We start from the raw sequence: 24,712 nt of genomic DNA on the forward strand, positions 1-24,712 counted from the left end.
GCTATTGTTGGATCAAAGGGTATACCCAATTTTATAGTCTTTTGGGCATAGCTCCAAATTACTCTCCAGAATGATTGAATCAGTTTACAACTCCACCAATAGTGAATTAGTGTCCCAGTTTTCCCACACCCCATCTAAAATTTATCATTTTACTTTTCTGTCATATTAGTCAATCTGATAGGTATGAAATGGTACCTCAGAGTTGTTTAAATTTGCAATTCTCTAATCCATAGTGATTTAGATTGATTTTTTTTTGGTATGACTATAGATAGCTTGATATTTTTTATCTGAAAACTGTCTGTTTATATCCTTTCACCATTTATCAATTGGGGAATGACTTATATTCTTATACATTTGGCTCAGTTCTCTATATATTTGAGAAATGAGGCTTTCATCAGAGATACTTGTTATAATTCCCCCCAGTTTTCTGCTTTCCTTCTAATCTTGGTTGCATTGGTTTTGTTTGTGCAAAACCTTTTGAATTTAATATAATCAAAATTATCCATTTTACATCTTGTAATACTCTCTGTCTCTTGTTTGGTGCTAAGTTCTATCCTTTTTCATCGCTCTGACAGGTAAACTCTTCCATGCTCCCCTAATTTGTTTATGAAATTACTCTTTATATATAAATCATGTACCCATTTTGACCATATCATGATATACAGTGTGAGATATTGGTCTATACCTAGTTTCTACCATACTGTTTTCCAATTTTCCCAGTAGTTTTTGCCAAATAGTGAGTTTTTGTCCCAAAAGCTTTGATCTTTGGGTTTATCAAATACTAAATTACTATGGTTATTTACTATAATATATTACATACACTGGTCCACCACTCTATTTCTTAGCCAGTACCAGATTGTTTTGATGATTATTGCTTTATAATGGAGTTTGAGACCTAGTACAACTTGGCCACCTTCCTTCACATTTTTTTCTCATATATTCCCTCGGCATTCTTGACCTTTTGTTCTTACAGATGAATTTCGTTATTATTTTTCTTGCTACTTTTTCAAAAAAAAACTTTTCCTAATCCCCTTAATGCTATTACTATCCCTCTGAGATAATCTGTAATTTATCCTGTATATATCTTATTTTTACATAGTTATTACACATTGGCTACCTGTTAGATTGTGAGTTCCTTGAGAGCAGCAAATATTTTTGCCTTTTTTTTGTATGCCCGGCACTTCATACAGTGGTTGGCACATAGTAGTTGCTTAACAGATGCTTCCTGTCTTGTTGACTTGACTCTCTACTCAAACATCTAAAGTACTTCTTTGTCCTACACAGTCAGAGAAATGGTCATTGCCTCCTACTTTATTGATAAAATCAAGGCTGTCCATTGTGAGCTCCTGTAATTCCTGTCTCTGTGCCTCAATACTTCTCAGTTAGACAATCCATTTTTTCCTTCTTTCTTCAAATTCTGAAAGAGGTAGACAGAATCTTTGCAAGGCTAAGCCATCAACTTGTGCCATTAATCTCATCTCAGGGGTGTTCTGGTAAATCTTCAATAAGAGGGGTAGCTCTCAGGGAAAAAAAAGTATTCACAACACACTTTAAATTTAATCTGCATTGTTGCCATTTTCTCCATCACTTTCTTTTTTTTCTTTTTTTTTAAGCAATTGGGGTTAAGTGACTTGCCCAAGGTCACACAGATAGTAAGTGTTAAGTGTTTGGTCTGAGCCTGGACTTCAACTCAGGTCCTTCTGACTTCAGGGCCAGTGCTCTATCCACTGTGCCACCTAGCTGCCCCTTTCCATCACTTTCTTAAGTCTAGTAAATCAAGAAAATAAATCAAGCCCTGATTTGAAGTATTTACCGATTTATGAGGCATATGCTCACACCAAAAATATAACAATTGTCTCTTTCCAGCTTGTACAAGCTGGCTCTAGCTCATCCCTATCCTATCTCCTATTTCTCTGGAATCTCATTCGAGCAATTATCCCTCCTTTCTTGTGTATCTTTGATCTCTCCCTTTCTACTGCTTTTTTCAACCTGCCTAAATATACTTTGCTATTCCCAGTAGTAAAACAAAAAAAAATCCTTTTCATCTTATCCCATCCAGTGATCATCACATCTATCACATGCCACATAGTGCCAAATTTCTTGAAAAAAGGCATCTATACTTTATGCTTTCAGTTCCTTTCTACCCAGCTACATCCCAGCTTCCATCTTTCCCACACTATAGAAATTGTTCTTTATAAGATCACCAAATCATCAAAATCCAATGGCCATTTATCAGTCCTTAATCTCTTGGATATTTGCAATATTTGACATTGTTGATGGCTTCATCTTTATATATTCTATGCTTATTTGGAAATTATGACATTGTACTTTCCTTGCCTCTTAATTATTAATTTTATCAACCATCAATTGTGAGCTCCTGAAACTCCCTGTCTCCAGGCTCTAAAACTCCACTTTCTTCTATTTTTTCTTGAATCTTCTCTTGTCACTCTGACCACTTCTTTGTCTTCATACTAGGTTTATTTTCTCTTATCAGTATGTTAAGACAAGTATTTCCCAAGCTCCTGTTCTTGGCCTCCTCTCTTTTTTCTCTCCATCTTCTCATGCATCTTCAACTTTCAGTTTTATAGGAATAAATCCCAGCTTCTCTTCCTAGCTTCAGATATTTTGATAAATGACTTGGATAAAAGCATAGGTGAAATGATCATCAAATTTTCAAATGACATAAATCTAGGAGAGAAAGCTAACACTTTGGCAAATCCAACGACTCATAAGATGACATTTAGTAGGATTCTTCCATGCTGGAATGGTTTAGATTTAAGTTCCAGAAATGGATTATGTCTGCCTTCTGAAGACAACCTAAGCATGGGAAGGTTTATCACAAGTTGACTGACCACTTGGTGATGCATTCTTTGATCATGGCAACACATGAAGCCAAGAAAGCACAAATTGGCCATCAAGAGTCTATAGAACCTAGATTTAAAGGTTAAGGAAACAATGCTCACTTCTGGCAGCAGTTTTGTTTTTGTTTCATAATTGTAAACTTAACTTTTCAATCAAGCCAGATTTGTTGGAAGTCAAGAGAAATGAAACCAAAGAGAATTGCGTAAGGATTACAGGGAAGGAATGCTGACTGGGGTGGGGTGAGTACTCTCTCCAGCCACAGAAGTAATGGTGGTTAAGACAAAAAAAACAAAATGTGATGAAAATTGCCCACATTTTGAAATGATTATCTTCTTGATGTTCTTGACATCTTGGGAGTTTTTGTTGTGACAATGGCAGGATGACGATAAAGGGGACAGAGAGTGCTAATAATAACATGTCTTTCTGACCACCTATAAACATTAATGTAATTGTTGATTTTATAATTAACAAGAGATATCCTTGTCCTGGGACCATTGACTAGATATTCTACTGGAGGAACTGGATTATATACATCTCAACATTATCCTTAAAGAATTAAATGAGAAGGCAAAAGGAAGTTAAAACTATATAGAAGTATAGCTTACTGGTTCTCTGAGGAGAGATTAATAAAGGAGGTATTTTTTATTGCACTTCCAAAAGAAAAAAACAAAATTTCATGGGGCACTTGTCCGTATTATTGCAGTATTCATTATAAATATTTGTGAAACTAAAACAAAAATAAACAAACAACAAACTACTATGAAAATAACTATAACTTATGCACTAACAACTGTTGTAGAGGATTAACAGAAAGATATTTTACGAAGTACTTTATAAGATCCTCTAGATCAAATCAACATACATTTTAATATCTACAGACTTCAGTGCAAAAGTGGGCACAGAGGAGAATTGGGGTGCATATGTGTGTATGTATATGTACATGCATATATACACATAAATATGTGTGCATGGAGTGTGTATGTGTGTTTGAAAACATGATTCCGGTGTATGAAACAGGAGATGTTAGAAGTTTGTAGACTAAACAGAAGTCTCATACTTATAAAGCCAAAATACCTCCTCCTAGAAGAGAATTGTGTAGTTCAGGATTTTGTGAAGTATGCCTCACAAAAATCACAAAAATTGAAAACAGAGTATATTATAAGAGGACTATCAACATAACTGATTATCAATGTGGGAGTTATTTCTAAGTCAACTGTTTTCATACAGTCAAATTACTGACTTGTTTGTGGAAAAAATAAAATCAATGCCAAATAAAATATATATAGTACGGAATTAAAATAACTCCAATCTGACCTATTTAAACAAGCTAGCAATGCTAGAAGATAGGAAATAGACAAAATAACAGATACCATCACATACTATCTCCATTTCCTAAAGAAGTTTAACTGTTGTAATGTAATCATCACAAAAATAGTCAAAGGTGTGTCTGTTAGATGTGACACTTTGTTGCAGGAAAGTCTTTAGTGTGGTATTTTGCTCTACAACATCCAATTTATCTTTATAGTTAATACATAGTAAGCAGAGTAGAATGTTGTATTTTCTACATATTCAGTCACCTGCAGGGAAATATAGTATACTATAGATTGATTATCATTTGTGAAAGTCTTTGTTTGACTATCCATGGATTATTAATATCAAGAGAGGCATAAAACTTTTACTCACTCAGAGCATTTGTCATTATGATGGGAGGTGTACCACAATAAATCAACTCAAAGGGGGATTTCTTATGCATGGTGAGGTTCTTCATATGTTTATATTTGTTGAAGGCATTGTTATAATTGCACAAAGACCTTGAACATCATGGAACCTCCTAATAAGATCCATAATCTCTCAAAAGAGTTTGACCTAGCTATCCATAAAGGAAAAAGAAATGATGAAAAGAATCCTAATCTACACTAGGATCTGTCATTAAATGGACAGATGCTCCAGCTAGTCCATTGCTACACTAGTCTTGGACAAACACAGCTAGTGGACAGTAAAATGTGACAAGGATTGAATAGGATGGAGAGAAAGGACTGGATTTCTTTCAAGAAATTCTAACATGCTTTTAACAATCTTTAGTTTCTCTACAAAATGAAGGCTTGTCTTTTAACAGCAATGTTCTTCCAAAGATACTATATGGATGAGTCTTCGCCTATTGTGGTCTCAGAAGAAATAAAGTTATGGGTAATTGAAATGGTTAGTAGAAAGTCACAAACAAATGATGGTAAGAACAGTATGCAACACACTGACCAAAAAGAATTATGTAGAAATTGAATAAGTAATACCATCAGAGAGCTGTATACCTGGAAAAAGAGGCAAACCAAAGTAATGGGATTGAGGGACAAACAATGGATAGTGCACATGGTTCATAATGTCAAAAAATTTGTAGAAGGTGGTACCCAGAATATTAGGTGAGCTCTTCTGAGGAGGATCTATGGGAGAACAGGGATAAGAGTTATACAGGATGAGAAGTCAAGTCAACAAGCATTTATTAAATGCTTATTATGTGCCACACTAAGATGAGGATATAAAAGAGGACGAAAAAAGGCCCTACTCTTAAGGAGCTCACAGTCTAATGGTTAAACTTGGATAACAATCTGTTCCAGGAGGGCAGTGACTGTATTGACCACACGTCCCATAATGTAGGGTGATGCTTTATACATAGTAGGTACTCAACAAATGATTGTGAATTAATTAGTCTATAAGTGAATTCATCTAGGACTTAAATCCAGATCTCCTGAATATGATTTCCGTATAATTTTCCATGAAATCCAGGACCCCCTTCACCTGGGATCGGAACTCTATCTTTTCACATAAAATCTGGGTTTTGTTCTTAATCTGGCTCTTCAGGCTTTTATATATAAAATAATTTATATATAGTCACCTGCTGTGCACTTTTTCATACATTGAACTACATAGAAACACATAAAAGAAAATCAAGCAACACAAGTGTGTGTGTGTGTATGTGTGAGGGCCATAGTTGACTACATTAGTATTTTAGGATAGTGAATGCCTTTGGGGTCTTTCAAGTTATACATCCTAATCAAGGAAATTTTGTATGCTGATTTAGAGTAGGCCAGGTTACTAACTAATGAATATATATATATATATATATATATATACACACACACACATATATATAATAGCCATTACATGATGCATATATATATAATATGCACATATGCATGTATACATTTATGCACATACCTGTGTATGATATACATATCACATGTATTTATGTATATAATATATGTACTTATATAAAATCCTATATATGTGTGTGTGTATATACATTTTCAGCATTTACAGATTTATAAGGTATAAATGCTCATACTGAAAATTTAATGATGTCCACAGCAGGTGACTATATATAAATTTTTGTAATAGACTCTCCTTTCTCTAAATCTTTTCACAGAATATATAAATTGAAAGACACCTTAGAGATCATAGAGTCAAATTTCATTTTATAGAGGAAAATACTAAAACCTGGAGGGCCAGATTAAGAACAAGACTGCCTCCCCTAGCTTCCTTTAAGTTCCAACTAAAATTCCATATTCTACAGGAAGAAGAGATTTCTCGATTCCTGTTAATTTTTAATAACTCTCTTAATTATTCCTTATTTATCTGGTATGTAGCTTATTTGTACATATTTGTTTGTTTGTTGTCTACTCTATTAGATTGGGAGCTCCTTGAGGTCAAGAACTATCTTTGGCCTCTATTTGTATCCCCAGCATTTAGCACAGTGCCTGGCACATGGTAGGTGCTTAATGAATGCTTATTGACTGATTGACTGATTAGTTGTATAACTATAGGTAAACCACTTTACCTCTGAGATGACATGTCCTTATTTGTAAGTTGGGGGTATTAATCAGTATTATGAATACATCACAGGGTTATTGTGAAGATCAAGTGGGATTTTATGGTTATATGTATACATTTACACTTATGTATACACCCATTCACTCCACAAATTTTAAAACACATGTGATTGATTCTTACATTACTGAGATATAGATAAAGAAAATTTAAGAAATTAGACTAAATCTATAGGGATCCCAGAATATATTCTGGAAATTGCTTATTTGACTGAACTTCTGAAATTATCTAGTCTAGTATGGGTAATTTTTCCTCTTTGTTTAGAAATGGATGAAGAAGAAATATCTTGTTAATTGCTGGTTCTGCTTAGTTGGATTAGGTTGGGAGAGATTAAACTAATCTTCTTTTGTTCCCCACAGATCCTAGTTTTGCCAAACACAAAGGAGTCATTAGGTAAATAGTTGCTGATTAACTGATATTCAATTAACCAAAACATGTGTGTGTGTTTATATATGTATGCTTTTAAGTATGTATGTGAATATAACATATATTGTGTATTTAATCTACGGGTATAGTCTCTTTAACCCAAGGCACATTAATCTTATCAGTCAATCAAACTTTCCTCAAAATAGGCATCTATAAAAGATGATGACAAACCTTTTAAACCTGTTAAATATCTGTGATAGTGACACTGTCATTTAAAAACAGCACAGAAGCATTTCATAGGTTATTTATTAATTTGTATTAAAATATAATAAATATTATTAAAGTAGGTTTTTTGACAAAACACTCAGTTTTGAAAGCTGTCTGAAATGTCAAACATAATGCATTTTGCATTAGTTCTATATAAATTTTTATTGAATTCAAACTTCTAAATAAATCTTCCAATATCTAATGCATCTTATCAAAGCACAAAAACCCATTATATGATTATAAGAAGAACCTCAGAACTCAGTCTTCAAATTTAATGGACTCCTGATGCTTTTTTTCCCCCTGCAAAGACTGTTTTTTAAGACATTTTACAGTATTTTATACATTATAAATGGATTCCATTCTTGGCTTAGTAATTCACCTAATGGACAATGGATACAAAAAAGCTCTAACTCCAGGGACATTAAATTGGTTCTAAACTCTGAAAATTACAGCTTTTACAAAAAGAAGAAAATACTAAAAACATGTCTAATGCAACACTGCATCTAATTTTCCACTACCTCCAGATTGTGTCTAAAAGCCCCTAAACTTCTTAATGACACAATATGTTAAAATTGCATTCCTTTATATTTAGATGTTCGAAATATCTCATCCATTTTATAACCCTGAGGAGGTCCACCAGAAGGTAGGGTGTGTGCATAAGGTGTGTGTATGGGGCAAGGGAGAGGGGAAGGGGATTGGGAGGGGACTACTTATAGTGTACACCCGGATGGATTCTTATGCCAAAATAGGAGAAGACTTGACTGGTGAAACCTTCAATCCCTAACCATAGCAATTATATCAGCTCTCCTCCCTATTGTACACACTGCTCCATGACATTTTGGGAGGAGCAGAAGAAGATCATCAAAGAAGGCCTTCCTTCGATATAACTAGTGACCAACTTGGGCCCTAAAACATGAAGACCAGTGCCTCTGACTTCCCACTTAATAGTATCATGATACATTCCCTCATTCATTCATTCATGGTACATATTTAATTGAATTGGTTGAGGCTGCAATGGACAAAACAAAGGGGCTGGAGAAGGATTAAATGGGGCTAACTCTAGAAGGGAAGGGAAGGTTATTCAGTGATGAGACAGGGGAGGAGAGGAACAGGGAAATAATGGGAAGGAGGAGAGGCAAGATGAGGTCTGTACTCAAAGGGGACGGGCAGAAAACTAGCAGGAGAAAGCTCAGAAAAGAGCTTCCTGGGACGTTTGAGTGACCATCAGGGACTGTTTCAGTTGCTTGTAGGTGACAAATATCACTACGTTCCAGGAGCCCAAAAGAAGGGAGGGAGGCATGAACCCTTTGTAGAAGGCTCGGGGTTCCTCCTTCCAATGCGTGGTAAGGGCATAGTGCCTAGCACTACCATACTGGCCCACGGCAGTGTTAATGTATCTTGTTTGACCACATCTATGGAGGAGGCAATGCTAGTGATGCAGAAACCAGCCCGAAAGGCTGATGTGAAGTGGCATGGAAAGTCATCAATCATGAGGTAGGCCTTCAGGAAAGCATCTTTGATGAGATCATAGGTCACAAGCTCAGCAAAATTGACAATAGCATTGTGGTCAACACTGGGTGAAGTTCCTTTCCATAGGCCCAGAAGCCCCTTCTCTCGGGCCATAGTCTTACAGACATCTACTGTGTCCTGGTATCCCTGGCTGCCACCTACACAAGCCTGGGCCTGGAAACATACTTCCACCACATCTGTGGGTTGGGCTATGCCCACTGACAGTGCCCCTATGGTGTGGCTGCCAGAAGGCTACTCCCAATGCCTGCATGCTCAGATCCCTTGATATAAAACTGCTTGAGAGAGCCATGGAAGCCAATGTGGACAGAGGCAAAACTCATCCTGTGCTGTAACCCAGACGTGAATCTCAAAGGTGAATGGAGAAGTTATTGCAGAGAATCTGGCAAATACAAAATATTCTAACAAATGTTAATATAATAAAATCTGACCAATTCCCAAAGACTGAGTTCCTATTGTGTCATACATCTTGGGAAAGTAATAACAACACTTGTCATTTACATGGCACTTTGAGGTTGGTAAAGCACTTTGTATGTTTACTTCTTTTTATTTTCCCAACAACTCTATGTAATAAGTGATACTGATATGATAACACTCATTTTATGAATGAGAAAATGAAACTCAGAGGAATTGAGGGCCTTGCCTAAGGTCATATGGCTAGTAAGTATCCGAGACAGTGTTTGACCCCAGCCAAACATTATGTTTCACATCTTATCGAATAGACCACACTACAATTCATCATCTATTACACAGTCAATTCAGGCTTTTTGATGAGAAAGATCAAGATTTCAAGTAAGATTCCCTGCTCCCAATGATCCAGAGGTTTACAACTGATTCAAAAGCGACTCTAGTGTGTCTCGATATGTTCCATTTAAAAGGAATTTCTTTACTTTGTTGTCCTGTGATATCTTATGATTATGAATATCCTAAATTTTCTGATCTATTTATTATTATGGGCTATATTCTTTGGTTCTCTTCAGTATCTTTGAGGAATACTCTTGTAAATACAATATGGGCAGGATGCTCTGATGCATTGCCCGCATATGGATAAAAACCTAGTCTTAACCTTCATCCCTTGGAAATATTCTCCTATTCACTTAATATATAGAAGTATCTATTTTGCCTTCAGCCTTCTTTTTAATAGAGTTGTGTTTCAATACATTAGCAGAGGCAGCATGATATATCATACCAGAAAGAGAATCGAACCTGAATTCAGGGTGTCCTGGGAAGTAATCCCACTTCAGGTTTTTATTTCCTGTTTGACGCAGGACAAATCATATACTATCTCAGAACTTTTTCTCATCCCACTAGGCTCATTGTGAGGATAGAATGTCTGCTTCTGTACTGCTGTAGGCAATGTGAAGGTGAGACATGATCAAAGAAAAAAGATACCTCAGAAATTGTGCTGGGACAGCTCTGAAAGAAAATATCAAGTGTTTTGCAAACCATAAAACATGTCAAGTGCTTTATAAACCTGCATTACATAAGTGCCAGATGTTTTTATTACTTTAAAAAGTTCATTTTCTCTGGATCTCAGTTTCTTTATCTGTAAAATGAAGCCATTGGACAAATGAGCTCTAAATTCCCTTCCACTTCTGACATTCTATGAGTCTCTGTCAAAGGTTTTTTAACTACTCTAGAATACCATGCTACAAGGAGAGCCTTTTTACAATCTAAGGAAATGAGATTTTTGAGGTTCATCTCCCCTTGAATGATCTACATTCTAAGATATTAAGAACAGACATTTGCCTTGGCTGCCTATGCTAGTACTTTACCTTTCTTGTGATACAGTGATAGATTTCTCATATGTAGTTTTTTTTTCTGCTATAGAAGCAAGACTCACCAATCTCTAATTGCCATCCTCACTCTTAATTTGTACCTTCTCTCTCTCTCTCTGAAGACAGTCACATCACCCTCCAGTTCTCTAGGAGAGCACTTGATTGTAATGAAAAGAAATTACACAATTTTGTTAGTATCTCTGCTACTTTATCTGTCCCCCTTCCTTGAGAATTCTTTGAGAACTAGGAAAAGGTTCTGGAGATTTATTACAATTGAATTTTTTCTGCTGTGTCCCAGCACAACTTCTCAGATCTTTTTTTTATCTTCAGTCATGCCTCACCTTCACATTACCTGGGGTGGTTCAGAGGAAGCCGTTTTCTCAACATTCTTTATAGGAAAGATTGATGTAAAGACATGATTTTGTTTCCCTGTATTCTCCGTATGCATTTTGTGCATTCCCTGGTCACCTCCCATTCAGCTGGCACCTCCTGTAAGATTCTCACATCTGACACTCTGAAATAACTTTATACCTTTTCTCTCTTCAGCAGTTTTCTCTCTCCTAACCAAAAGAAGAAGAAAAAATTGTATGTTTCAAGATATCAGTCTGAGGTTGAATTATTAAAAATATGGAATAATGAAGCCACAAGAGTGACCCCAGGGGACACAATTTGTTATGCTCTTTCTTTTCTCTTTCTTCTCCCCAACATAGCACCATCCATACATTTTCCAATTTGAATTCCTTCCTTTGCAGTACCACTCCTTCGTGAGTTACACTCCAAGAGTGGTTTGGCCTAAACCAGGAGTTCTCAAAGTGTGATTCAGCAACCACTAGGGAGGCCCTGAGAACTTTTCAGCAGATTCTTGAGGTCGAAATTATTTTTGTTATACCATTAGGACCTTTCAATTTCTAATACACTACATGTCAGTAAATATAACTGACACAAACAAAAGTTCTTTGGCAGAGTCCTCAATAATTTTTGGAATGTAAAAAATAATTTAGAACCACTGTCCTCAAAGATCACTTCCTGATGTGTTGATAAGAATGGCTCAAAAAGCCAGTCTAATTGCATCTATACATGTTCAGTCAGTATGAATGTGCCCTTTTCCAGTCTTTACAAAAAAACTTCATTGTTTCGGCATGAGTTACTCTCTGCAAAACGCTTTGTGCTTTCTGGGTAAATGTAAAATCACTGATAATTTGCTCTAGTATTTTTCCAGTTATCAAAGTAATGAATATAATTATCAGGGTCACCTTTTTCCCCTGCCTTGATCCTTATTATTTTTTTAAATTTCTTTTCTGTTTTGCTCAAAAAGTTCTATGAAATTCTTCAGCCGTATCCAACAGTAGAAATAGTGCTGTACTTCGAGCCAAAAAAAATCTAGGCTTAAATCATATATGACCTTAGAGTTAGGAGAAAGATTAAAGGCTACCCCACTGAAACCCTTCATTTTACATATAAGGAAACTGAGGTCCAGAGGAGTTGATCAACTTGCCCAGCATTACACAAGTAGAAAGTGGAGGGGCAGAGATTTAAGCTCAGATCCTCGGCTTCCAAACTTAATATATTTTCCACTGCACCACTGGCCTTGACACTTTTGACCTTGTGTAAGATATTTCAACATTCTAAGCCTTGATGTCTTCATCTGTAAAATGGAAATCTCACAGGGAAGGGAATAAACATTTATATAGCACCTACAATGTGTCAGTTATTATACTAAGCACTTTTTTATTTTTTCTTTTCTTTTTTTTAAACAAATACCTCATTTGATCCTCACAAAAACCCCAGGAGGTAGTTGCTATTATTATCTCCATTTTACAGCTGAGGAAACTGAGGCAAACAGTGACTTGCCCAGGATGTCTAAGGCCAGATTTGAACTCAGGTCCTCCTGACTCCTGACCAGGGATCTATCTACCATGCCATCAGCTGCCTCTCCCACCGTATCTGACCCACCCACCTCAGAGGATCATTGGCAGATCAAATGAAATCATGGATTTGAACATGCTTTTTAATTATGAGAACATGTATTTTTCATATAGATGAATGAATGTATGTATATGTATATGTATGCATGTATATGTTGTATGAGAGGCAAATGTGGTGGCCCCTAGACCGTGGTATGCATGTTTATGTGTATAAATGAATAATGTTTGTGTATATATACATATGCATATTTATATATATATGTATGTGTGTATGCATTATATATGCAAATGCATATGTTAAGCAGAAACGTTGGTCACTGGGACATATGCTAGAGATAGATAGTTAGATAGAGATTTCTAGATAAAGATAGAGATAGAAAGGTGTTCATATCTATCAATTTTCTTGTATAATCTCAATGTTATTCCTATCCCCACAACTTTATAAATTGACATTTTACCTTTCTTTTTTCCCTTTAAAGTACAAACCTTCCTCAAGACCAGACTTTTCTCATTTGTATTTCTAGTACTCCTCTCAAACCACCTATTTTTTTTTCTCTCTGACCTATCTTTTCCCTCAGTTCTTAAGTTTTGCTGCATGTGCAGTAAAAATTGCGACAGAAAAAGCTAATAACCCAAATTTTACATTTGTGAACTTCCTGAAATAATTTATTTCATTAAATGATATCCAAACAAATACTATGAACATGATTTCTACTTATCTTCATTTCTAAAAATACCACACACACACACACACACACACACACACATATACACACATACACATTCATCTTGGCTAATCTCTCTCTCCTTGCAAGGATTCAATAAATTTTTCCCTTTGTAACATTTTCATTGGAAAAAGAATCTTTTATGAAGTATATCTGTGATATATAGTCACATGGATTTTAAAAAACTGTAAAAAGTGATAGTTATTCAAAAGGTGATACATTATATAATGAATTAAAGTTAGCCTACAGATCCAAGGATGGTGTGTTGAAACTCAAGAGAAATTCCAAGAAATTGCAAAGCATTAATATTCAGTCTTTACTGGGATCCTTTTTTTACCCTATATTGATTTCCATTTTACAGTATATGGGTGCAAAGTGAGAAAATGAATTTCCTCTCACCTCCCCTCTACACCCCCCTTCATGCTTCCCTTCCTCGAGAAATTATCCTGTGTTGGAAGATAGTTCGAATGGGTAAAGAAAAATCTGAAGAGCTGATTAGGGAAACAAAATTGGGCTAAGTCTTGTCAAGTCAGAATCCTTCAGAATAATACACAATTCACAAGCTCATCCTCATGATATACTTTTTCACACATAGCTGCCCTTTAGGACTCTGCTCAAACCCACATTTACACCCTGTTGTTTCTCACATTTTCTTGTAACTTGAAGAGATAAGTGGTGCCAGCTGGCTCCCACTTAATTCAAGGCAAGATGGTATTCAGACTTTCTAGAACTTGGTACACACCTCAGCAAACTTGCCAGGGGGAATGAAGGGTGAGGAAGGGGCACACATTCAACTGAGGGAGCTGCGGGTGGGGGTGGGGGCTGAATCAAATAGCTGAAGTATTTTTTTTTCTAATTTAGTAATAAGACAAGTAGCAGTGCTCACAAATCAGAAGGGAAGCATATGGAGTGGGATGAAGATCAACGTAAAAAAAAAGCAAGGAAAGACACACATATCTAACATATATGGGAAACTTTTCATCTCAATTTTACTCGGTTAATTTGCCCACATTCACTTGTTTGGACTGACACTGTAAATTGGGGGATGGAGATGGCTAGTGGGCCCTATTGGCATCAATCAATCAATCAGCAGGCATTTATTAAGTGCTTACTGTGTGCCAGGTACCATGTTAGGTTCTGAGAGTATAAAAACAAAAGTAAAGTAATCTCTGCTACCAACAAGCTTACAATTTAGCTATACACTTCAAGAGAGTAACATATCTTCAAATTGTTTTTCAGTCAGGGAATACAATATGAAATATTGTTTATATAACATCAGAAAATACATTGCAAGCCCAAATGGAGTTTTTAGCCACATGTTATCTTTTCTAGTCTTTCCCTTTATATATTTTACTGATTTGATGCATCATTCTCCCCTTTGCATTCTCAAGTGTATCTTTGAGAGGCCATGATGGATTGCTACTCATTCACCTTGTAATTCTCAGTTGTCATTAAAGTTTCCCCAGCAAATTTACCCTGGGAAATTATGGGATACCTGGGGCTGAGCCTGGGACTTATTTAATTTTTTTTTATTTTTTGCCATAAATGTCTGTTACCTTTGGAGAGACATATGAAGAGCAGCTGGAGTTCTTAACCAAGCCCCTGGATACTTTAGTTCAATCAGATACCACTGGCAGGGAGTGATGGACTCTCTACTACTATCCTAGGAGTGAGGAGACAGGTACACTTGGGCAGTCAGGCAGTCAGTAAACATTTACTAAGTGCCCACTATGTGCCAGGTACATGAGATCTCATGCTGAAGCTCCACAGAGGCAGTGGCCTCTGGGCTCCATTTTATGGTACCGTAGAATAGGGCTCAGCAGACTCAGAATCAGGTAGGATTAATCAATAATAGCTAGGGACTCAATCAAGAAAGATGAATTTCTGAAAAACAAAACATGTGAAGATGATGGACAAATGCTGGCACAGAAAGGCAGTGGCCCACAGGACAATATATGGGTTTCATGTCTACTCATTCCTTTAAAAAAAGCAGAAAGTCCAAGGAAGGTTTCATTCTAAGGTGGAGCAAAAATGGCTCAAGTAAGGATTTTAAATGGAAATTTGATGGAAGTGAGAAGAAAACTCCCAAATAAAATACTCTGAAGGGCAACAGACATTATGTAGAAAGAAAAAAAAATCACAATGCGTAGGTAAAATCAATAGGAAAGAAATTAAGGAGAAAAATACATGGCCCCATATATATGCCTACAATGCAAAAATCAGGATAATAAAATGAAGCTGAAAATTTGACAGAAACAAACAAGTATGAATTCATACTTAGGGTAGATGAGATGACTTCTGAGATCTTCCCAAACTTTAAGTATCTATGATTCTCTGAATAAGTAGGACTAAGGTCACCATGGTTAGTGATATTTATCCATCCATCTCACAAGACCAAAATACAATGGGCAAAAACTCAAGGTGAATGAATCAAATTAAAATGACAATAAAATGAAATTTTATGATCTTAGAGTAAAATATATTTATGTGCCTAAATTTGAACAGCAGCTGTTTAACTTGGATAAGAAAAGATCTAGGAGGAGCATGATAACTGTCGTCAAATATCTGAAGGAATGTCAAACGGAAGACAGGTTAGACTTATTCTGTGTTGTGTCAGAAAGCAGAAATAGAGTCAATGGAGAGAAGGCAACACTCAGGTAGATTTTAGCGGAGTGTAAGGAGTAGCCTTGTAAATCCTAGAACTATATAGCAATGAAATAAGCTATGTTGAACAGTAATCAGATCCCCATTACTAGAGGTATTCTAGGAGAGGTAGAGGTTAAGAATATTATGGATTCCTTCATGGAAATGGAAATTGAACTAAAGTACTTATTAGGATGGGTCAGCCAGGTGGCACAGTACATAGAATTCTGGGTCTGGAGTCAGGAGGACTAGGGTTCAAATCTAGTCTCAGATATTCACTAGCTGTGTGATCCTGGGCAAGGTGCTTAACTATGCCTCAGTTTCCTCATTTGCAAAATGAGCTGGAGATGGAAATGGTAAACCACTTGGCCAAGAAAACCTCAAATGGAGTCGCCAAGAGTCATACAAGAACAACCACAACCTTTTAGGATACTTCCAAGAACAAAAATCAATGATTACATGAGCTAAATTCAAGGCCACCTGAATTACTTTGAACATTTGAGTATAATTTTTGGAATTTATGGTTAGGGTAAATTATATTGGGTTGGATTAGATGACACCTTTGGAGTATTCCAAATCTAGGGGTTCTATAACTTTGTGATTGTGCTTTATTCTTCTTTTTCCTCCTGCCCACTAGTAAACTCCTTCTTCCCTCTAAATCTACTCAATATTCCCTTTGTCTTAATACAAAGCACTCAGTAATTTCTCTAAATGTGCAACTCCAGAAGTCCTTACTCATCTATATTTGAATCCAGCTAAGAAATAATGGTAGCTATCATTTTCACATTGCTTAAAGGTTTGCAAAGTGCTTCACATATGTTATCTAATTTGATTTTCACAAAACCTTGGGATTTGGTATTATTACTATCTTCATTTTTATAAATGAGGAAATTGAGGCTGACAAAAGTTAAATGACTGGTCCAGGGTCACAAAGGTAAGTGTGTAAAGTAAGATTTGAGCTCAGGTCTTCCCTATTCCAAGTCAAGAACTCTGTATACTATGTATACTAACTGTCTCAAAAAATGCAATTATATTGCCTGAGCTTCAGGTCAATGTCTTATCCTCGAATAGATGTCTGTCTTATGGCTTAGTACTAATCATTTGCAATCTTCAGCTTTTGTAATTCTCAGACCTAGAAACTAGGTCTCATCCTTTCCTATTATCTGATGGGTTAACTATTCCTCTCCAGCATTCTGTCATCTTAAAATTGGATATGAATGTCATATGTCCCCTTTTCCAAGTTATTTATATAAAAAGGATAAGCATCACAGGATCAAAACAGATCCCTGGATCACTCCACCAAAGACCACCTTCCATATGGACATTGAATCAATAACGACTCAGTAGTCTTTGGGTCCTGTAATGCAACCAGTTATGAATCCACTCAACCATACTGCTGTCTAGCTTTCCATTAATTCCAGCAGCTTTTTGGCTTTTTCTTAATAATGTTTTGACTATAGTCACATCTACGCCAGCTAAGTGTAAAATTATCTAGCCCGTGTCTTTTCTTTCTCGTCCACAAGCATAACATGAGATACTCCATCAAATTTTTTGCAATAATTTAAGTTAACTGTATCTACAGCATTTTCCTGATCTTCCAGTTCAGCAATTCTGTAAAAAAATGGAATGTTGCTATTCTGGCATGAGCCATTCATGAAGAAATCTGGTTTCCTTTTTATGATCAATGCTGCCTTTTCTAAAACCCTTTAGAACCTGCCCTCAAATTATTTTTTCATTTTCATTTCACATCACTCCCCCTCTGCCCCACCCCAACACAGTCAAATGGGCTTCCTTGTTCTCCTTATACAACACTCTATGACCTACCTCACTGCTTTTGTACAGGTTCCCATCTATGTCTGGACTGTTGTCCTTGTGCACCCTCTCCTCTTGTAATCCATAGTTCCCTAGAAGGTTCAACTCAAGCATCTCTTCTTCTGGGAGATCTTTCCTGATTTCCTCAGGTAGTAGTGCTCTACTCCATGACTCCAAATTGATTTTGTGTTTATTATTATATTACAGGACATATTACAGTCTTCAAAGACATAAGAATTCCACATATCCTCTTTTCCAAAGTATTCATAAAAATGTTACTTATAAAACTGCACTAAGACTTTGGGGACTTTCTATATTTTGCCTTCACTCACCTGTTCACGTGCTACTTTCCCCATTAGAATGTAAGCTCCTTGAGGGCGAGGTCTTGTTTAGTTTTTGTCTTTCTATCTAAGTGCATTGCCTGGCATGTAGTAAGTAATTAATAAATGTAGTTTGAGTTGAATAGAAACATATGGGGATGATTCTCTTTTTTTACTTGTGAAGTCTAAGAATTTTGTACAACTCATATTCTTCCCCATATGAAAAAGGATTTTTATAACTTCCAAGTGGCCCAAGGGGAAATTCTGGAGTGGGATCACATGGACACAGTAAGATCCTATGTACAGAAAAGTTGTTTAAGCGTCCAGTAAAGAAATGTTGGTAAGGTTCAGACATGGGGGCGGGGGGGGGGGGGGGGGAAGGAAGAAAGAAAACTATTCAATTGCCCAGATTCGAATGATTTTCTAGGCTACTAATGACATATGAAAAACTACTCTCAGTTTGTTCTTTGTCCTTTCCAACAAGCCCTCAGTCAGAGGCTGCCAGATTTTTTTGCTCAATGGCCAGAATCCATTTGCAAGCATGGCTTTGTGGGTTTGGCTTTGAAGACTATTTCTCTGCAGGCATGCAGTCCGGAAGCCACATGAGCAGATTAACAAAGAGTTTACTGGCTTCTCTTTCCCTTCCAGCATTAGCACCTCTAATGATAACTCAGAGCTGGTGAGTGCCCCAAAGAGGAGGAAACCTTTCCTGAGGGGGTTATGTGTGAACCAGTTAGCTTTCAAAAACAAACTCTCCAGAAATGCAGTCTTCTTTTATAGAATTCCATGTACTGAAGTCACATAATAATAATAACAATAAATAACTGACATTATATAGCACTTTGAAGTTTACAAAGCTCTTCCGGGAATCATCTAATTTAAGCCTGACAAAAACCTTATCTGGTATATAAGATTCTAGACCTATGGTTGTGATTTCATTGATACAAGGAATTTTCATTTGAGAATCCTCCCTCTACCAATACATGTCAGCAACTTCTGTGCAATAATAAGAAAGAATTACCTCTAACACTAAGAGGTCGAAGTTTGGATTCAGTCAAAGGGTCGCACTTGAGGACCTAGAGGGCCACATGTGGCCTCAAGGTCGCAGATTCCTCACTTCTGAGTTAGGCGAATTATGCACGGTTACACAGCCAAAATGTGTCAGAGGCAGGTCTTAAACGCAAGTCTTCCTGATCCTAAGACCAGATCTCTATCCACTATGCTAGGATATCGCTAGACTCAGTAAACTGAGGCTCAAATGGGGATAATAAGGTGGGTAATGGGGTATCATGAAAATGGCTATTGATTTGGAGTCATAGGACCTGGCTCTGAATCTTGTCATTTCTACCATTGGACATCACTTTACTCTTCTGTGCTTCAATTTCTTCATTAGAGAAATGAAAGGATTGTACTAGATGGCCTGGGAGATCATTTCTAATTCTATAGCTATGATCCTATGTCTTACCCATAGTCACATAACTAGTAAATGTCACCTGCATGACTTAAACATAGGTCTTCCTGACTCTAAGATTTGTAAGCAATCTCCTATGCCGTGCTTCTTACCAATGAAATGTGGTGTTTGTAGGATGGGCTGTTAGAATGAATCTAACTTTTCAATTTCTTGGCAAACATAAATAATAATAATAATAATTTGTTCATATAGAATAACAGCTAGGTGTCCGTCCCTTAGAACAGTCAAGGGGAAGAAAGGATCTCACATCCATGCTGGGGCACCTCCAGACATATGCAGGGCACTAACAAGGCTGAAATGACAACTTTGTCACATACCACCTGGTACAGGGTCATAGATGCGGGTGGACAGCGAAGGGGACCCGCTCAAGAGAATAGTGTTCCTGGGTAGGGAGGCTATGGGTAATATACTGAGAAAGGAGAAAGTTTAGAAGTCAGAAGCAGCAGTGGTATGGCTCAGATCCCACGTTTAGAGCAGGGTCTGACTTCTAGCATGTAGCATAGCCTGCAGAGGAATGACAAAGGCAGGAATCTCATACCAAAGGGAAGCCTACAATTCTGCCATTTTGAATCAATACAACTTTCCAGATAGAAAATAGAGATGGAGTCCAGCAGCAGTTGATCTTGCACAGAACCAAGCCCACATCAGGAAACTGCAGAGCTCAGATGAGGGAAACAACAATCAAATTTTGATCTGCATCAGACCATTTTGGGAGCGCTGAAAGCTTGCAAGTCCTCAGCCTGACCCTAAGATCTTGGAACAATACAACACTCAATACTTCAAGAAAGTAGCAACAGGACCAGCCTAGATGCTCCATCCAGAAATGTGGGAGAGCCCAGCTCTAACAATATGTCCAAAGCCAGGCAAGAGTCTGGAAGAATGAGCAAACAATGAAGGACTCAACTATAATGAGCTATTATGGTGGTAAGGATGCTCTAGACACAAACATGGAAGACAAAATGATTACAAAACATCTACACGCAATACCTCATAGAAGAGGAAAAAACAGCACATAGACATGAATTCAGCTAGAATTTGTTGAAAAGATGGAACAAGAGGTTTTTTTTTTCAATTTAAATTGAATGTGAGTACTTGAAGAAAAAAAATTGGAAAAAAATGAGAGCTATAGAAGAAAAAAAATTAGAAAGATAATTAACATGAGAAGTTACAAGAAGTACAAAATCTTGCCAAAGCAACAAACTACCTGAAAATTATAATGACCAAATAGGTGCCAGTGACTTCATGAGGCAATAAAAAATACTAAAACAAAGTCAAAAGACTGAAAAAATAGAAGAAAATACGTCATCTTAAAGCAAAAACAATTACCTAGAAAATGAATTAAGGAGAAAAAAAATTCAGAATCATTAGACTATCTCAACACCATGACCAAATAAGTGCCACGACATTATATTTCAATAAATTAAAAGTAAACTACTCAGATCTCTTAGAGTCAGAGGGCAAAGCAGCAATTGAAAGAATCCATTGGTCTCTTCTTAAAAGAAGTCCCCCAGTGAAAACTCCCAGGGCTCTCTAAGTCAGGAAAACCTAAGTTCAAATACTATCTTAGATACTTATTAGCTGTGTGATCCTGGGCAAGCCAGGTAACCGCTCTTAGCCTCAATTTCTTCATCTGTAAAATGGGGGAAAAAACTCTCATGGTTGTTGAGGGGATCAAATGAGACAATTCTAAAGTGCTTTGCATAGGGCCTGGCACATAGTAAACACTTTATAAATATTAGTTTTTATTATTATTTAATTTTATATTATATATTATCATTTCTATATTATATAGTTATTATTGTTGTTGTTGTTATCTGTAAAGTGGGAATAAAAATAGCACTTAATTCACAGAGTTATTGTGAATATAAAATCAGACATTTGTAAAGTGCTTTGAAGTGACCGCATTATTATTAATAAAGATTTCAGATTTCTTATCTCCTAGAAATTCTTTTAGAATCCTTGTGGACAGGCACATGCTCAATTCAGCTTGAACTGATTAGCCAAATACTACAAGTCAGACATGATTTATTGTTTTATTGATTATCTTGATTTAAGAAAGTTATGGAGATAATGTTAATAATACAGATGAAACTTAAAGGTGTGCCATATGCTCTTTTTTCCTGGAGAGCTGGTTGTTAAATATTTTCCAGCATAGTCCTCCCTTTTGGGATCATCACACAGAACAATGTGATGACCTTAGCCTTTTGTAGAACAATTTTTTTCTTTTTTTTATTAATTTATTTTGATTTATCAATAATCACTTCTATATGCCTTTGAGTTTAAAATTTTTCTCCCCCTTCCTCCCCATCACCCTCCCCAAGACAGTGCATAATCTGATATAGGCTATACATTTACATTCATATTAAACATATTTTCACATTAGTGATGTTGTAAGTAGAAATTAAAACCAATAGGAGGAACCATCAGAAAGAGGAAACAAAACTCAACAGAAAAGAAAATAGCAATTCAACTTTCATAGTTTTTTATTTGGACGTGGATAGCATTTTCCATCACAAGGCCTCTGGAGATGTCTTAGATCCTTGTATTGCCAGGAAGGGTTAAGTTTATCAATATTAGTCATTATGCAACGTGGCTGTTATCGTGTACAGCTTTCTTTTGGTTCTGCTCACTGCAGTCAGCATCAGACCATACAAGTCTTTCCAGGTTTTTCTGAAGTCAGCCTGTAGAACAATTTTTTTAATAGTTGTTTCATTATTTACCTTTGAAAAAGACAGTTAATCCACCTTTTCACACAAATTTTCAATGGATCCTATTAGCAAACACATGAAAACCCCCAAATGATTTCTTCTCTAGATTCCTTCAAATTGACCTTCTAAGTGGGCACAAGTAGTTATTCTGCCAGTGACTCACAAACAATAAAAGGAATAAAAGGAATAAAACAAAAAAATAAAATTCCTGGTTAGATAGAGCCAACTATAAATGAAAACCAGGTGAAGAAATCCCAAATGATGCATGTCACTCTCCAAAGACATTCAGCAGGCTGCTACCACCTAAAACCAGCCAGGATTCAAATAAGGAAGGTTTCCAGTTGAAAATCTGCAGTCCTCTAATTGGCAAGACTACATAGGATAAGTGACTTCGATCCTCAGAGACTTTTGTTCACTGCAGAGGTTCACACGTGTAGGTGTTGCAGTGCACTCTTTTTTAGTTTTAGTGTTTAGTAACTTGTCAAACAACATATTGAGGTTTTGTGAATTCAGATATATCCGGTACACTCCAAAGATAATAATTACAGAGAATGTACAATCAGTATAATCCCGCTGTGGGATTTATTGGCATAATTAAGGAGAAAGATTTTTTTTTCTCAGTTCAGGAGACAAAGACATGGAAAGCTACATAGGGATTCTAAAGATGGTTTGAAATATATGAAAAATGCTTTCTCAGCACGGCGGATACTTACTATATTGTGCATGTGACAGTATTTCTGCAAAGTAAAATGTCAGATGCTATGGGATACCCTCCCTGAACCAGATTAGTGACTAAAAGGCAAAAGAAGAAAAAAGAAAGAGAAAAGAAAAAAGAAAATATAGGATGAGTAATAATAATACTATCTTTAACCCAGAGTTGGTGGTGCATGTCTAGTAATCCCAGCTTTGGGAGGCTGTTGCTGGTGGATCTCTTGAGCTCAGGAGTTCTGAGCTACAGTGGACTAAGCCAATCAGGCATCTACACTTAGTTCATTATTGGTATGGTTTGCACCTGGTTTGAAAGGTAGCATCAGGTTACCTAAGGAGGGGCAAAATAGCCCAGGTCAGAAAATGAAATGGGTCAAAGCTCTTATCCCTGTCAGTAGTAAGATGAGGCTCATGAGGATTCCTGTACTTATAACCCGGGAGAGATAGAAAGATCCAGTCTTAAAAGAAATAAGAAAAAAGGCAATGATATCTTTGGAAACTGAGTCAGCCTGAGCCAATACAAAGTTGAGGAAGGAAGAGGGGCAATTCCAATTTCTTCAGTGGGAGATCAGTGGCCAAAGAGGCTGAAGAGAAGGCATTGTCACTATTCAGATAAGGGCTGCAGTCAAGCTGAAGCCAAGAAATATCAGGACACATTTAGCTAAGGTGTATGAATGTTCCTCATCATAGGGTAGGGGGATATTCCTAAGAGTAACAATGATGATGATATTGGTAATTCACATTTATATAGTGTTTTACATATATTGATTGTGTCATGTGTTCCTCAGAACAACACTTTGAGGTAGGTATTATTGTGGTTTTATAGATGAGAGAGCTCAGAGAGGTGAAATGATTTCCTTATGGTCAGTCACACAATCAGTAAGTGTCTAAAGGGAAATTTGAACCCAGGTCTTCGTGACTCCATTTCTGTTATGTTACGAAGAGGAACACTCCCTGCATAAGCTAAGGAGAACCAAGTTCTCATTTCAAGAGTGGGGAGGAAGGAAAGGGGAATTGAGGAAAATGCCCCTTTTCACAGAGAAGAAATGAAAGCCCTGCAGGTGAAAGCAAGGAAGAAAATACAGCTGCAGAAGGAGTGGGAAGAAAGATGGATATCTTAGATATCACCCCCATACTTCCTATATAACTTCTACTTTCAATATAAACGAAGATCCCAACTGTGAAGTGTGTCCCTGGCCTAAATTCTCTTCACTAATAACTTTACAATGCAGTTTGGGACAGCTGGTGCTTAAAAGATTTTTCTGTATTGTGACTTCTTTATCTCAACAAGTTTCAAAACCCTTAACACAGCATCTTGAGATGTTTACCCATTGTATTGCTTAAGACAAGTACAATCAGGAAAGCCTATCCAAGGATACCAGCTGGTGCTTTTCTTGCTAAAGTGTGAAGACATTCTTAAGGTCAAGTTTAAGTGAATGAAATCATTGAGAGGGTCATGCATGCCTTTTGCATACCATTGACTTTTCATTTCTCACATCAGTGATAACGTTAGCATACATTAGGTAGTTATTTCATCATTGCTGTCCTGAAGATTTTAAATTTCTTCTACTCCTTCCCTTTTTCCCTCCCTCCCTTATCTTTTCTTCCTTCTTTTCTTCCTTCCTTCTTTTCTTCCTCCCTTCCCTTTCTCTCTCCTTCCCTCATCCTTTCTTCCTTTCTTTCTTCATTACTTGCTTCCCTCCTCTTATTCCCTCCTTCCT

General features: G+C 36.7%; 1 pseudogene; it reads right to left on the reverse strand.

Annotated features, from left to right (window-relative positions):
• Positions 1–8,563: 8,563 nt before the first annotated feature.
• On the reverse strand, positions 8,564–11,066 carry LOC114025686 (annotated as a pseudogene).
• Between the last annotated feature and the right edge of the window lie 13,646 nt (positions 11,067–24,712).

Source organism: Vombatus ursinus, unplaced genomic scaffold (assembly GCF_900497805.2).
Source record: "Vombatus ursinus unplaced genomic scaffold, bare-nosed wombat genome assembly UNPS02014832.1, whole genome shotgun sequence".
Taxonomy (NCBI): Eukaryota; Metazoa; Chordata; class Mammalia; order Diprotodontia; family Vombatidae; genus Vombatus; species Vombatus ursinus.